Raw genomic sequence first — 17,483 nt, forward strand, 5'->3', positions numbered from 1 at the left:
TTCCGGACAACTTGAAGTATTTGAGTAACCCACAGTTTTTGAGGGCCTCAACTGTACCTGGATTGTTTAGGGCAACCATGTATTTTTCTTCATGCTCTTTTTCTCGCTATGTAATTGACATTCTGATTCGATGAAAGCCTGAAATACAATCATAAGCTTAGTTAGGATCCTTTCCATGCAAAAAATAGGACAAATTTTGGAGCAAACAGCTAAAACAAATCGGGGAAACTCGCCCAGCGCAGCCCAGGCACAGAGACAGTGCATTGCAGAGCAGGAAGCCTTCTATCAGGGTTCTCTTCAGCACATTTTTCAATGTGAAGGCCTGCACTGATCCCAGGGCGAAAAAATCAAACCCCAGAGGCCCCAAAAGACCCTAAAACTTGCATGAAAGAGCAAAAGAATGACTTAAAAAGAAAGAGGACGGGTAGGTCTCCTACCTAGTCTGGACAGCATGAGAAATGGTCCACATAATCTCTCGCAATCAACTAGTGAAGTTCAAGGTAAAAAACTAGCCCAACGCACAAAACTGAATGGTAAGTCTCAAATGGTAAAAATTTCATGGTAAAAACTTGTTTTATGCTTATTTCATGTTCATTAATCGAGTAAACATTAGTATTTTCCTATTTTTACCTATGAAACAGGTATTTTTAATCCATTTGGTGATGTTTTGAGAAGGTTTTACTATTAAATTACAGAATGTGCTCAATTGTAAATTGTACCTTTGACCACAAAGCATGCTTTTATTTCTTTTTCGAGCTCTGTTAAATAACAAAAAAGGAACCTCCTCTAGTCCTCTTTAAGCTCTTTTCAGACTCTCTAAACGTGAAAAGATTGTCGAGCGCTTTTCCTTTTCAGCTGTTAACATATTGGAAACGACATCTACTCAGTATAATTTTAACCCTTTTTCAGGGTGAGATAGATAAACTATGAAAAAGGAATTTGTTGACCGAACATGGTCAATAGGTTCTCTCTCATGTTGTTTTACACTTTTTCAAGCTTGAGAGACAAATATACGAAAAAGAACTTGTGGATTTTTTTTGTCCCTTTTCGAACTCTCTAAACATGAAAAGGACTAATTTATCTTTGTCGTTAAACTCGTTAAAACATCAAATAGTGACAAACTTGTCCATCTAAACAAGACCGAGTTTCACCTTCGCTAGACTCGTTAAAACATCACATATCGATGGATTCACCACCCGAAGGGTGGAATTATACAACAAGCATATGTTATCTTCATCAATTTTAATCAAAATAAAGAGGTACTAGTCAGCAATGACTAGGGAAAATGGAAAAAAGGCAAAAACCACTTTATGGTAGCAGGTCGCTCTTGAACATGACACTTTCACTCCATCACCGTGACTACTTAGGTTAGGTTATTAGCTTGATGGTTATCATACCGTTGGTCTATCATACCATCCATAACTTTGTTTTGGGTCTAATCCAGGTGTCTCCAGAGACAGACACAGGACAAAGAGGACTCAGGCATGCTAAAAAATCAAAGTTTTTGGATTATGCTCGAATGAGGACTAGAGCGTATATCTCGTCATCCTAATCACGACGGTGTGAACAGTTCGTCAATTTGAGCTCGGATGAAGGAGATAGAAGCAATAAAAGTTGGGTTGAATTTCACTGATTGGGTAGGCTTAAGGAGGCCGCAATTTTGACTTTTTCCGTATGACAGAATCCGGCCAACTCCAGCTAGATTCCGGGCAAAATCATGGCCTCGTTAAAAATACTCCTACGGCTTAAATTCGAATTTTCAAAATGTGCATGTTTGTTTTGGTTAACCAAAAAGATATAAAAAAAGGGGAGGTGGTGGGCCACCACTGTTATAGACATTTTTGTGCCTTACAGCTATAAGCATGAAATGTCCATAATTCAAGGGATCCAAAGTCCCTAAAGATGTTGTTACAGCTCCTAAAGGAACAAGGTCAACCAATGACAGCTTCTCCCAGAAGTTCTCCACCAAAAACCACTCAGAAATAGTCAATTCAGGATCAATTCAGAGGCTCCACTAGCTGCTTGTGTTGAAATGCAAAGTCTACACTGGCTAGGTGCACTGCAACGCAGGTGGAAGCACTACCAGGGTGCGCTGAGCGGGAAATGACAAATGGCAAGCTCATTCAACGAGGTGGAAAGACCCTGGAAGCTTCCAGAATCTTCTCCAATGACACTTGCCTCAATGAATTCGACTAGTGATGAGTAAGAGGTTCTAAACCTCCAAGTGGAAGCAAGAACTGACAGAGGGAAGCCACAAGTCAAAACATAAGCTGACTCATCCTCTCTGCTTACATCTATATATGGATCTCTCACCCAGAGGTTCAAGAGGCTGGAATTTTGTACTTTGCAGAGAATTGCTGTTGGTTTGAGATTGAGATTAGTACATTGGGTGATTTATGCTTTGTTGGAGGAGAGGAAGGGATTCCTTTGCTGGGAGGTAGATGATGGATCGGAATTCACTTGGTTGTATCTCCTCTTGGACTTTATTATCATATCAATAAACTATTTGAGTTTCTCCTACATGCTGTGTACCATTGATGTTTTGTTATGCTTACATGTTTAGCTTAATCTGGTCTTGAGCTTTTTATGAATGTATATCTGTATCTTCGTGTAGTTTCTCTCTCTTGTGATCTTGTAGGAATTCGGTGAAGTTGGGCCGATGAAGGAGCAGGAAGCTGGGAGCTACTGAAGAGAGGAGTGATTTGGATTGACAAACTAGCGAAAGACACAGGTTAGTTAGATCCTTCTTCTTCATTTACATTTCATAAAGAAGAATACTCAATTTGTTTACCCCGTTTGTTGCTAAGGCACTATCACCTCTTAGAGTGGGATAGGGGCATTCTGAATTGGATACTTTTCCCAACAAAAAATTGGCAACTCCGCTGGGGAGAGTATCTTGTTAGTTTATTTGTGTTTCTATTGTTGTTCTTCTCATAAACTCAAGAGTGCCGAATCGAAATGCATTTGCAATTTTCAAATGCAAAGTAGAGATCTGCCACTCTAGTCCACTCATTGGGCTTGTTTTTATGATCTGAACAAACTGATCCACAAGTGCTCTAACAGCCGTTTGTGATAGATCTTAGTCCTCCTTTAAATCATCCTCCTAATTGTACCTAATTGATAGCTTTGATCCGGCCAAAAACTGTAGATTTAACTGCAAACCGTAACCCAAAACCCAGAAACAACTCTCGTTTCTGCTTCAGTGCAGACTCTGTGAAGAGGTTCTGCATTTCAACGCAGGTCACGTGAAGGATACCTGCGCTAAAGTTCAGTTTCTCTGTGCTGAGGGTGCGCTGATCAGCCTTTGCCTTGTGCAGTTGTGGTTCCCTGCTTCCTTTTGCTCAGTTTTATCTCTTTTTTTGCAGCCTGTTATCAGTCAGTGTACCTATCTGAAACCCCTTTTCTTTGCCTCAATTCCGCCTCAGTTGTATAAAGAAACTGTATTTGTTCTTTGTGTATTTGTTACATCATTTGCAGTTTCCCATTACAAAAGTAAACTAGTCATACTGTCGCCCTTAGATCTAGACCTGTCATAAGTGTCGTTTTGATCTTAGGAGTGAGTTTGTTTGTTGTTCACAGTTGATTGAGCTTTTACTTTTGTCGTTTGGTTTGAATTTATGCATTTCTAGTGTCGAAACAAGTAAATCATAAAGTGTCGTAATCGTCTTTTTGATTTTGAAAAAGGAACTTGTTTATGTTTTCACTTGAAATCAAATTCAAATTTGTACAACAGCTTTCTTTTTAGGCATCAATATTAAGAAAGCGAAAACAAATACATGCATTTGTGCATTTGCATTTTGATAGTTTGCATGCTTTGATTTAGGAAAAGTGCATTTACAGTGTGCTCTATGCTCTTTGAGAAAAGATTGTGTCTTTCTTTTCCCCTTGTAGCTAGGATTTTCATTGTTGAAAAGATATAAAAGCTTGCTTATCATCTTTAGACTGCATTTAGGAATTGTATCATACATCTCGTGGTGATCCAGAAAGGCAAACTTCTAAGAAAGATCAACCTAAAATAGATTGAATGAACTTAACAACGCTTTGTAACTTAACGCACAACATAGAGGTCTAGGCTAGAGACGTGTTCCGGCGTCGTAAAACCTGGTGACTATCGATCTCGCTGATGGTTGGGTGATTCCTCCTGAGGGACGATAGCGCCAGTACGGAATGTGCTCCCACGTACCATCGAGTATATATTGGGAGACCCCTATAGGCATAAAACCTTTATCCTTAGGAAGCCGTGTCGGCCGCCCTACTGATCGCAATGCACTGAACACAGCATTCGGGAAGATGGACCACCCGTACCTTAAAAAGTATTCTGCAGTTTTGCGAAAAGTTTGGCACACCCTCTACCTAGAACTCCAGAGCAGTTCCTTTTGGCCTTTTTCAGACTCTATAACGGAAAAAGTCCATCCGAGCATTTGTCACTTTGGGCATGTTAAAACATCGAAGGAGACTAGAGTCATCTTTAGCTTTTTCTCGACTCTTTAAAACTGAAAAAGCAAGTTGTGTCTAAAGCGTCGTTAAAATTTATTTTAAACGGAACAATCACCCCTTTTTCCTGCGTTGATCTTTAGGTTGAGAAAAATGGAGCCCACCAACCAAGGAATTCCCCTTGGTGGAAATCCTAGTCCCTTCTCCTCTTGGGGAGATGTTGGTGCACCCCATATGGCCACATTGTCGCTTCCAGGACTGACAATTGGCTTACCGGTCTAGCTCTCCTCAACCAATGTCGTTCAGAACACCACTATTCCTGAACAGTCGAATCAACAGTTAGACCAGTCCAGGGTTGCCCACCAGCCTTCTACTTCCTCTAATTCTTCCTCTCCTCCTTCCTCTTCGCTTGACGGAACTGGTAAAACAAAAAACCAAGTTCCTAAGGAGAAGAAGGAAAATAAGAAGAAAGAGAAGAAGAAGAAGGAGCCAAAAGCGACTGGGGGCAAACAAGTGTCGTCTGAAAAAAATCCACACACAGCACTGACTAGGCCTAAATCGCCATGTGTCATATGCAAGGGAGACCACTTCCACAGAGATTGTCCCTGCATCCCTCGGATACTAAGGGACTGGTCTCCCCGTTTGCACAATCCGGTGGCATCAACCTCTGATAGCCATGTTGAATGCATACCGTCAACTAGCAAAAGTGAAGTCCTTGGACAAAAAGGGAGAGCTAGATCTCCCTGTAGACTGTGCAAAGGCGATAACGCCATCCAACATTGTCCCTTATTAGACGAAGCGAAAAGAGTTTTGGATGACCGTCCGGTTTCACCGTTACGACTTCCTCCTGGATATAAAAAACTCTTGCCGAGTCCTTCGTTAGTTGAAAATCCAGCTGGCCTGCTCAAGTGGTCAGCTGAAGCGCCGGTCATTGAAGATGAACCAGCTGAATCCATACCCGACGAAAGTCAAAAGGTCGAGGCGACAGTTGACCCGGTCTTGCCTTCAGAGGATTTATCTTCGAATGATACAGTCACTGAAGAGGATAAAGATGACACCATCCAAATTCTCTTCACCAACACAGACTCCGACGAGCACGGGGGCACTCCCCCCATTCCTTTATCGCAGGAAGGAAGTTCATCAGAGCGATACCCAGCCATTTACTCGGTCCCACCACCAAGCAACCTAGTTGTCTCCTTCGACTGGAACCAACTAGGCAGACCCCGTTTGCCAGCAAGCATACCATTCAGAATTATCGTCCAAATATACAGAATGGTGATGGCTGGCACCATCATTAATGAAGGGGCATCTGTGAGTATCCTCTCCTCCACTACTTGGAAAGCGCTTGGTTCGCCAGCGCTTTTGCCTGAAATGAGAAATCTGACAGGCTTTGATAAATGAACCAGTCGACCTTTAGGGATCCTCCCCAATGTGCCTATCACATTGAAAGGGAAGACCGTTCAAATGAACGTGATGGTCGTTCAAGGACCCTTGGATTATAACCTACTCCTTGGACGAGACTATATATATTGCATGGGAGCCATCGTCTCCTCACTCTTTAGAGTAATGTGTTTTCCGCACGAAGGAAGAGTGGTCAAGCTCGTGGACCAGCTTTCATTTCCCGGATCACGCATCGCAAATAGTCATATACCATCCCTAAATGGTCTCTTCACGCAAGAAATGTCTCAACCCACGGTCCGTCCTCCCGATGAGTGTGAGTAATTCGGAAGGATATGACTGGAACTCAGGGGGCATGCGTCCTGGTCTGCTTCGGCAGGAAAACTTTGGGTATAGGGTAGGTTTCCGTGGGAGAATATGACTAGTCTGTACCCCGTCCGTCTTGGAAGAGGGGTTATTCTAGAATAAGATTCTTTTGTCAAAGTTATGTGTTTGGCGCTCGTTGTCACTCACCTTTGTCTATCTCGGTAGACACCGCCGAAGAAATGTTTTGTTTGAAAGATTAACGAGACAATCTTTGGGTAACCTGAAAGAGGTAGGCCTCTCCCGGTAAAACAAATGTTTTATTGGACTAAGAAGGGGTAACTTTGAAATCGTACTTTATGCCTGGGGGCATGCAAACCTTTTTGAGTGCAAGCAAGGGGCGGCTATTTATTTTTTAAATTTTTAGGTCCTCCCTTTAAACCCATAGGTCTAACCCTTTAAACTCGTAGGATTAGTCGTTTCCGTACTTGCATAACGAAAGGATGCGGGGCATAGCTTTGTAAGGCGCAAGCTCCATAAAAAATGGCATCTTACATGAGACATTCGTATCATATGACTGGATAATCGAGCAGTTTTAGCACATAGTTCATGCTCGTTAAAAAATAAACATAAGATTGAGCAGTTTTAGCACATAGTTCATGCTCGTTAAAAAATAAACATAAGACCGAGCAGTGTTTTTCCGCATTTAAGCTCGTTAAAAAATGAACTACCCTCCGGTAAATAACCACCGTGAATGTAACATTATCAGCCATTAAATCCTTGGTCGTGTTTGCACCGTCACCTCCACTTTTCATTTAGCCGATCGTTCACCTCCATATGATTGTTTACCCATTTTGAGGAACAGCTGCAAAGAGTGATTTCACTAGCCATCCTTGTGACACTGTCGTGATTGGAAAATTCCAACCCTTACCTAGAATCAGCTGCTACCCGTTTTATCACTCGTTCCTCAAAAGACGAGTCTTCTTTAAGATCTTTTCATCTGACTCGTAAAACATGAAAAGATTGCCGAGTTTTGGCCTTCCAGCTCGTTAAAGCGACCGGAAGTGCTATCCCTCCTCTAGATATTAATCTTTTTGGACCTGAGGGATTATTGCACAAAAAGATCGAGCGCTTGTTTTGTTCGGCTCGTAAAAACTATCGAAAATTCTTCCCTTCTATATTGTTTTATACTTTTTCGGACTTAAGGGATTAGATGACGAAAAAGGACTTTCGGAGTTGACTTTACGTACCTTTTTAGACTTTCTAAAAATGAAAAGGACCGAGTTATCTTTGTCGTTAGACTCGTTAAAAACATCAAATAGCGACAAACTTGTCTTTAGACGAGAACGAGTTTCACTATCGCTAGGCTCGTTAAAACATAGCGATGGGTTTGCCCGAAGGGAAAATTATAGAACAAGCATATGTTATCCTCCTCAAGCTTGGCAAAAATAAAGAGGTACTGGTCAGCAATGACTGGGGAAAAATTGGGAAGAAACTCAAAGAACTTTATTGGTAGCAAGTCGCTCTTGAACATGACACTTCCACTCCGTGCCTGAGTCGGGTTGGGTTGTTTCATTCACCGGTCACATCGCCATGGTCTCGCCATACCATCCATCTTTGGGGTAAATGCTACCAATCCATCACATAAGTGTCGCCGATATGTTCAAGAGAAGTCATCTAGAGAAGTCAACCGTGTCCCATCCACTACCATACATTATCCTTCATTCTTTCATGACCGCCACCCTGAACCATATATCATCAGATCGTTTTCACCTCCATCAAAATCATTTGCTCCGTTCCGTTTCACTGATGTGGGATACATCAAGGCCCTCCTTTGACCGATCGCTTCTTGTCGACATCAGCTCATTATCCAAGAAGTTGATCTGGGAACAACCCCTTCAGTACTTTGAAGCTTGCATGCCTCAATGGCAAGTTTCTCACTTCCGGTGACAGGTATACATCAATGACCTTCGACCGAAAGATTTTGCGTGGTGTTCGACGCCAAGTCCTTTATTCACACCACGTGAATTGTACTGCAGTACCTTGAGGGTCATTATCATTATCGGTGATTCCTCTCGCGCTTGTTAACGGTTTACATCATTGACCGGTAATCAAGCGATGTCTTTCCGTGTTCGACTTCAGAACATTTCTCACATGGATCGACTTGTACTTAGAGTGAAGATAGAACAAGTTTGAAGACCCCAGATCTAGTTTCATCCATCCGGGCTGCGATATATATTCAGGAAAAATAAAGACATTGACATGTACAACATTACAACACAGACGATCATCCTACCAAAGGATGATGATTTCAGCAGGATCATCAGTCTATCATCAGACAGTTGTCTGTCCTATGTACATAAAAATGAATTTATAAAGCTGAGCATGGGAATGCCCGCCTCAGCTAGATCATGGAAACAGTATGAAAGATAATGTATTGTATTGTATCTTATTACAGGTCTCCTCCCAGCATTGAATTAACTTTGGGTCCTCCTAATAAAGCATTTCACCCGATAAACGGCCTCATACTTTAGGGGGCAACTGTTATAGACATTTTTGTGCCTTATAGCTATAAGCATGAAATGTCCATAATTCAAGGGATCCAAAGTACCTGAAGATGTTGTTACAACTCCTAAAGGAACAAGGTCAACCAATGACAACTTCTCCCAGAAGTTCTCCACCAAAAACCACTCAGAAATAGTCAATTCAGGATCAATTCAGAGGCTCCACTAGCTGCCTGTGTTGAAATGTAGAGTCTACACTGGCTAGGTGCACTGCAACGCAGGTGGAAGCACTACCAGGGTGTGTTGAGCGGGAAATGACAAATGGCAAGCTCATTCAACGAGGTGGAAAGACCCTGGAAGCTTCCAGAATCTTCTCCAATGACACTTGCCTCAATGAATTCGACTAGTGATGAGTAAGAGGTTCTCAACCTCCAAGTGGAAGCAAGAACTGACAGAGGGAAGCCACAAGTCAAAACATAAGCTGACTCATCCTCTCTGCTTACATCTATATATGGATCTCTCACCCAGAGGTTCAAGAGGCTGGAATTTTGTACTTTGCAGAGAATTGCTGTTGGTTTGATATTGAGATTAGTACATTGGGTGATTTATGCTTTGTTGGAGGAGAGGAAGGGATTCCTTTGCTGGGAGGTAGATGCTGGATCGGAACTCACTTGGTTGTATCTCCTCTTGGACTTTATTATCATATCAATAAACTATTTGAGTTTCTCCTACATGCTGTGTCCCAATGATGTTTTGTTATGCTTACATGTTTAGCTTAATCTGATCTTGAGCTTTTTATGAATGTATATCTGTATCTTTGTGTAGTTTCTCTCTCTTGTGATCTTGCAGGAATTCGGAGCAGGAAGCTGGGAGCTACTAAAGAGAGGAGTGATTTGGATCGACAAACTAGCGAAAGACACAGGTTAGTTAGATCCTTCTTCTTCATTTACATTTCATAAAGAAGAATACTCAATTAGTTTACCTCGTTTGTTGCTAAGGCACTATCACCTCTTAGAGTGGGATAAGGGCATTCCGAATTGGATACTTTTCCCAACAACAACCACCCCCACCACCCCACACCTCTCGCTTATACACTATAACATTAAAGGGGCCGGTGGGAGTTGAACCCACGATCAACGGGAGGGTTGGCCCCGCCCACGCAGTGACCCCACATTGAACCCATGTACAACGAAAAACCCATGTAAAGTAACCATGCCAACAAACATTAATAAATTAACCAAAAATTTAATGCACCCAACAAATTTTGCGCTATTTAAAAAAATGGTTAACCAAAACAGTGTTATTTTGGAGTGGACGGGGTTTGAACCCGACCCACCTCCACACAATCTGCCAACCATATCAACAACCCACAAGGGTCCTCATTGATACCTCCACCCAAAAAATTTACATAAACCCATTTTTCTTCAGTGTGCCGGGGCAGATGGAGGAACCAGGAGCGGGCATAGATTTCGAGACAAAGGAGGTAGAATCTTGGCATGCAATTCGAGGCAACATTTTGCAGGAGGGGTGAAATTTCACTTTGTCAGATTTTGACAAATTTTATATGGTTTCAGAACTTCTCGACACCACGAACGCAATGGAGTTGTCCGTGTCTCCATTAGAGTTCTACATTTTGGGTCATTTTTCAGTATGCAGTTTGAACCATGATCGTTGTAGAAACAGGAAGTGGAACCATGATCCATGAAATTTTCCCGAGGAGGAAATTTTTCTCCATGTCGGAATATAGTCAAGTTTACAGTCATTTTTCATGGTTTTCCATAGGGATCGCAATGGTGAGGTTAGATTCACTTTTGGTGTTGTAGATTTCCAGTCCACCTATGGAGCAAAATCTTTGAGGAATCTAGGGGGAATCTAAAAGATTCCTTGAGCCCAAGATTCTCAACTTCTCATAATCCAAAAATTGGACTGTGGATTTTGCACTATTCGATGCCACAAATCTGATGGCGCATTCAGATTTCTCATTTTCTCATTCTATTCTTCAGCCACTTTTCTTAGTGGATTGGAGGTGTTAGCATTCATGTGCGAGCAACCACTTCCATGCAATTGATGTCGTGAGATCGATGGCACAAACAACTTCAATAGTTTGACATCCGCTTCTTCAGATGGCCCTAGTTGTGAGGTATATGTAGTGTGTTTATGTACTTCTTTTGCTATGCATTGTGCTGCACAGATCCTTGTTTGATGTTTGATGTGAGATCTTGTTTATTACTTACTTTTCATGATTCCTGCTTGATGTGATGCGGAATCGTCTATGTGATGTACTTGATGTCATGATTTGTCATGTTATGTTTTGAGATCCCTTTGGTGTATTTTGATCGGATACTCAAGTTGTCATCATGTATGTTTGCATTGAGATCCCTTTTATGCCATGTTGGCGGGATGCTCATCATGCATGAGTTTGTGTCATACTGATAGGAGTCTTTTGACTAAGAGTTCCTGTAGCGGAACATCTCTTAGAGCCACTCCTGCATGAGGGAATTTTCCTTGTATGATAGTGACATCACCTCTTATGTACATCATCACTATTGACAGCACTTAATGTAGCAGCCTACACCATCTTGACAACGGGACCCAGAGACGTAGTCCCTCCTGGATGAACTCATTTATCAATGGCTTATGTTTTCATGTGCTGATGATTGTCATGTTCCTCTTCTTTACAACATGCAGATGTATTCATTTATGTTCTCTTGAAAATTCAATTTAACACATCGCAAAAGTAAAAGGTCTTGGAAGGGTCCTTCGTCACACCCGGACCTGGATCAAGTGGTATCAGAGCAGTCTTTGCATTGATGTGAATTGCAGCGTATACAGTGGAATGTGCAGCAAAAAAGGATGAAAAAGCGATGTACGAGACCATGCTCAACATTTCCAAAAGGGTAGATATAATGTATGAAACTCTACAGAAAGAGACAGAGGAAAAGGAGTGATTGCAGCTTCAGTTGCAAGCCACAGAAGAGGCCCTGGAAGAATTGAAGCACAACAACCAAAATCTTCAAACGGAGAACGCTGAATTGAAGATGCGTCTACATGAAGAGAAAGAGGAGAAACATAGTTTGCTACGACAACTACAAGAAAAGGATGAGGCCTTGGAAAAGCTGCAGCATGACCCATGTGAGGTAAAAGTAATTCTCTAAATTCATGTATGTGTCCTAATGATGATTTCAATGTTTTTGAAAATCACACCATAGGAATTTACTCCAAACTGCTGAAGAGAATGGGGTATGAAGGAAAAGGCTTGGGCGTTAATGGCCAAGGCATTGTCAACCCCATCAAAGTAGAGTAATTACCATGTCGAACAGGACTTGGGTATGTCAGAAAAGAATTTGGGGGATGTGCCGAGACATCTAAAAAATCATTAACAACAGCTGATGAGAAGCCCTCGTCATTTCTTTCCAAATCGATAGAGGAGGTAAAAGATGTTGATTTCTTTTCAGTTTCATCTTCACATAGTATGATTTCTGGTGGAGATGTGGAGATCCCAATTACAGGGACAAACATGAGGCTCCTTACCAAGACAAAGCATGAGAAGGAAGAAGAACTTGGTGTTAACAACCAAGGCATAACTCAACCATTGGAGGTTATGCAAAGACTTCAATTTGCAGGCTCGAGATACACCAAGGGAGAATGCTCGAAGGTGTCATATTCTTTCGAGACATTGTTGAGGAAAGGGAATGATGGGAACACATCCCCATCATCCCACGATAATGCCCTTTGCAGGGAGAGAGCTGAGGCAAGCTCTCATCGCCATACTTACACCAGAGACAACAAGGAAAGGTATAACCACTTTCGACATGCGAATGTTCATTTCAATTATGATCATGTTGTTAATGATGAACGTAAAACATGGCATCAAAAAACATGTACCTTTTGTGGATTACATAACCATACATTTTCTAAGTGTTGGAAAAGAATGGCAGCACACAAAAGGATGAGGTGTGAAAGACCCTCTCAACAGCAGGTAAAGAAACATGTTAAGCAGATCTGGAGGAAGAAAACCTATTGCAGTCATTGTGATAGAAGTGGCCATCAAAGAGCCACTTGTTGGAGGCTCCATCCAGAGTAGCACCTTAAAGACAAAGCGTCGGTGCATGAACCAGGTGAAACAATTGTTCGACAAGCAAAACCACCACAAGGAGGCGATTCATTCACCTTGATAAGTGAAAAATGGTTTCTAGATATGTTAGCTTGTCACGGTCATGATTTTGTAAATCATTTATTGCATTTTAAAATGTGAAGGTGATGATGTGTTTCCATCATTTGTTCAACAACAATGATGTCTGGTCTTATTTTGTGTTGCATGATAAACTGTGAAAGTGATGTTGTGTTTCCATCACTTGTCAAAGCAAAACAATAGTGTTTGGCCTTATGTTTGTAAATCATGTGTTTCAGTGATGATGTGTTTTCCATCACTTGTTAGAGAAACAATGATATGTTGGCCTTGTTCTCATAGCTGGAGTGTTGCGTCCATCTTGATGTAAACTTGACCACCGAGTATGTGTTATAAACTCGTGGTAAGTGTGGGACGCTTGGGTCATTAGTTAGTCATGCAAGTCAAGCATGTAAATTTCAAAATAATGTACTACAGGTTGCAGGTGTCGGCTCATCACTTAAGGCTCCGAAGAACAAAGGTGAAGGAGATGGAAGCGAGACCTTTCAGGACACTTGTGATGTAGACAAGGTACAGAAAAGTTGCATATTGTTTTTCATGCTTTTGGAGGACCAAAAGCTCCTCAGTAGGGAGGAATGATCCAGGTGGCTCTAGAGACACACACAAGACAAAGAGAACTAAGGAACGCTCAAAAATCAAAGTGTTAGGATTATGCTCGAACTAGGACTAGAGCGTACATCTCATCTCCTGATCGTGGCGGTGTGAACGGTTAGTTAATTTGAGCTCATATGAAGGAGATAGAGGCAGTCAAAGATGGGTTGAATTTTGTTGACTAGGCAAGCTTAAGGACGCTGCAATTTCAAATTTTTCCGGTGGACAGAATCCGGCCAACTTCGGCCATATTCCGGGCAAAATCGTGACCTCGTTAAAAAGACTCCTATGGCATAAATTTGAATTTTCAAAAATGTGCATGTTTTTTTGGGTTAACAAAAAAAATATAAAAAAGGGGAGGTGGTGGGCCACCACCCCCACCACCCCACACCTCTCGCTTATACACTATACATATCACATTAAAGGGGCTGGTGGGAGTTGAACCCACGGCCGATGGGAGGATCGACCCCGCCCACATAGTGGCCCCACATTGAACCCATGTACAACAAACAATCCATGTAAAGTAACAGAGCCAACAAAAATTAATAAATTAACAAAACATTTAATGCGCCCAACAAATTTTGTGCCATTTAAAAAAATGGTTAGCCAAAACAGTGATATTTTGGAGTGGGCGGGGTTTGAACTCGACCCACCTCCACACAATCTGCCAACCATACCAGTGACCCACAAGGGTCCTCATTGATACCTCTGCCCAAAAAATTTACATAAACCTAGTTTCCTTCAGTGCGTTGGGGCAGATGGAGGAACTAGGAGTGGGCACGAATTTCGAGACAGAGGAGGCAGAATCTTGGCACATAGTTCACGGCAACATTTTGCAGGAGGGGTGAAATTTTACTTTGTCAAGTTTTGACAAATTTTATATGGTTTCAACACTTCTTGATGCCACGAACACAATGCCGTTGTTCGTGTCAACATCCGAGTTTTGCATTTTTTGTTCATTTTCAGTATGCAGGTGAACCAAGATCACTGCAAAAATAGGTAGCGGAACCATGATCCATGAAATTTTCCTGAGGTAATTTTCTCCATGTCGGAATATAGTCAAGTTTACAGTCGTTTTTCATGGTTTTCCACAGGGATTGTGATGGTGAGGTCAGATTTGCTTTTGGAGTTGCAGATTTCTAGTCTACCTATGGAGCAGAATCTTTGAGGTCTAAGGGGGATCTAAAAGATCCTTGAGCCCCAGATTCTCACCTTCTCAGAATTCAGAAATTGGACAGTCAATTTTGCACTATTCGACGCCACAAATCTGATGACACATTCAGATTTCTCATTTTCTCATATTGTTCTTCAGCCACTTTTCTAAGTGGAATACAGGTGTCAGCATTCATGTGTGAGCACCCATTTCCATGCGATTGATGCCGTGAGATTGATGGTACGAACAACTTCAGCAGTTTGACATTCGCTTCTTCAGATGGCACTAGTTGTGAGGTATTATGCTGCATAGATCCCAGTTTGATGTTTGATGTGGGATCTTGTTTATTACTTGCTTTTCATGATTCCTGCTTGATGTGATGCAGAATTGTCTATGTGATATACTTTTTGTCATGATTTGTCATGTTATATTTTGAGATCCCTTTGTTGTGTTTTGATGGGATACTTAGGTTGTCATCATGTATGTTTGCATTGAGATCCCTTTTATGCCATGTTGGCAAGATGCTCATCATGCATGATTTTTATTCATACTGATAGGAGTCTTTTGACTGAGAGTTCCTATAGTGGAACATCTCTTAGAGCCACTCCTGCGTGAGGGCATTTTCCTTGTATGATAGTGACATCACCTCTTATGTACATCATCACTATTGGCAACACTTAATGTGGTAACCTACACCATCTTAACACCGGGGCCTGAAGACGTAGTCCCTCTTGGACGAACTCCGTTATTAACAGCTTGTGTTTTCATGTGCTGATGATTGTCATGTTCCTCTTCTTTACAGCATGCAAATGTATTCATTTATTTTCTCTTGAAAATTCAATTTAACACATCACGCAAGTAAAAGGTCTTGGAAGCGTCCTTTGTCACAGCTAGACCTGGATCAATGTCAATGCTACTAATTCATTTTAGTGTCGCTGACATGTTCAAGAGAAGTCACTCAATCAAAATTCATCCTTTGCAATACCATAAACCTTCATTTTCATGACCACCATTCCTGAACCTTGTGTTGTCAGTCAAATTCTGTCTCCAAAATCATTACACTCATTTTGTTTCATTGATGTGGGATACATCAAGGCCCTCGTGTGAAGAGTCGCTTCTTGTCCACATCAGAAAATTATCCAAGAAGTTAAGTTAGAAACACCCTTCCAGTACCTTGAGGCTTGCATACATCAATGGTAGGTTCTCACTTCCAAAGGTAGGTTGAAATCAATGACCTTTGACCGAAAGAATTTGTATGGTGTTTGACATCAAATCATCCATTCACACCATGCATAATGTAATGTAGTACCTTGAGGATCATTCTAATTATCGGCAATTTCTCTCGCTTCTGTTAACATCTTACATCATTGGCTGGTAATTAGACGGTGTCTTCCCATGTTCAATTTCAGATCACATATTCACATGGTTATACTCATTCTTGAGCAAATGATTGGATGAGATAGAAGACCCCGGATCTAGTTTCATCCATCTGGGTTGTGATTTCAAGAGTACTAAATCATATGTACAATGGCTTTACATTGATAATAATTTTGATCATGGTTATATATCTATAGATGACTGTCTATGTACATGTAATGAAAGTTGATATGCTAAGCATGGTATGCCTTCCCTCAGAAATTCATGAAAAAATCAAAATATCATGATATATGTATTGTAACTGATGCAGGTCAACTTCCACTTCGAAACCTATTCATCACAACATAAAGCATTTCATTCGACATTTGCATTTTTCAACTTCATGCTTTAGGTGGCAACTGTTACAGATCCATTTGGGCACATCACTCCCATCATCTAGATCATTGTTTTAGGGCTCATCAGACCCTAATTTCAGTTGTTACATTTCCTAAAAAATTCACCCTTTTGAATGCCTCCTTCCTAGATAGTTTCATGACTTGAGGACATCCTGAAATGACCTCTAGAGGGACCAACGTAGGTAGACCCATGTGTTACCGGGAACAGTGTCTGTGCAGAGCTGCTAATCCCACTAAGGCTGGTAGCTACCTTAGAAACAAACAAATTAAAACTACTTTCGTTTTCCTTTATGAGAGATAGATGAGAGAAGAATAAAGGAGACCAACCTCTGTCTTGTGCTTGGTTCCTTATTCGATTCCTCTCCCTTCTGGTAGATCTTTTGCTACTCGCTTCCTTGTCCACCCAGCTTCACAGGGTACCTGTAGAATCAAAGTAGCAACATACTATCCAAGAACATAGATCTATTAACATAAACAATATAGGATCAGATGTACATTGACCACACAAATGCATAAAACATTAATCATACAAACATGTGGAGGAAAACTTGAATAGCTTTATTGATAATCAATAAAGAGCCAAGAGAATTACAACCAATTGTTCTGACCCAGCATCATCCTCTCAGCAAGAAGCCCTTCTTCACCTCATGAAAAGCTTAGATCACCCAAAAATATGATATTGCACCAAGAAACCAGCAGCACTTCCTTACAAGATACAAAATTCCAGCCTCTGGATCTTTGGGATGAGGGATCCATATATAGATGTTTGCAAGGGGGGTGAGTCAGCTTTTGAGATTTGATTAGTGTCTTCTCTCTGATAGTTCTTGATTGCACTTGGAGATTGATGATCTCTTACTCATCCCTGGTCGAATTCAGAGAGGCAAGTGTCACAGGAGAAGTTTCTGGAAGATTCCATGCTCCTCCACCTTGCGGATTGACCCTGCCATTTGTCCCTTCTCGCCCATCGCACCCCATAGAAGGGCTTTTTGACATGAATCGCACCTACTGTGTGTATTCAGGTGGGATGCAACGCACTTTGCCTATGGAGCAGGTGAAATGGTCCACTTTTGACCAGTTCTGAGTAGTTTTCATGGAGAACTTCTGGGAGAAGATGTAATCAGTTGACCTTGTTCTTTTAG

Source organism: Pinus tabuliformis, chromosome 1_2, assembly GCF_031772625.1.
Source record: "Pinus tabuliformis cultivar Carrire ecotype Pingquan chromosome 1_2, CPIR1, whole genome shotgun sequence".
Classification (NCBI taxonomy): Eukaryota; Viridiplantae; Streptophyta; class Pinopsida; order Pinales; family Pinaceae; genus Pinus; species Pinus tabuliformis.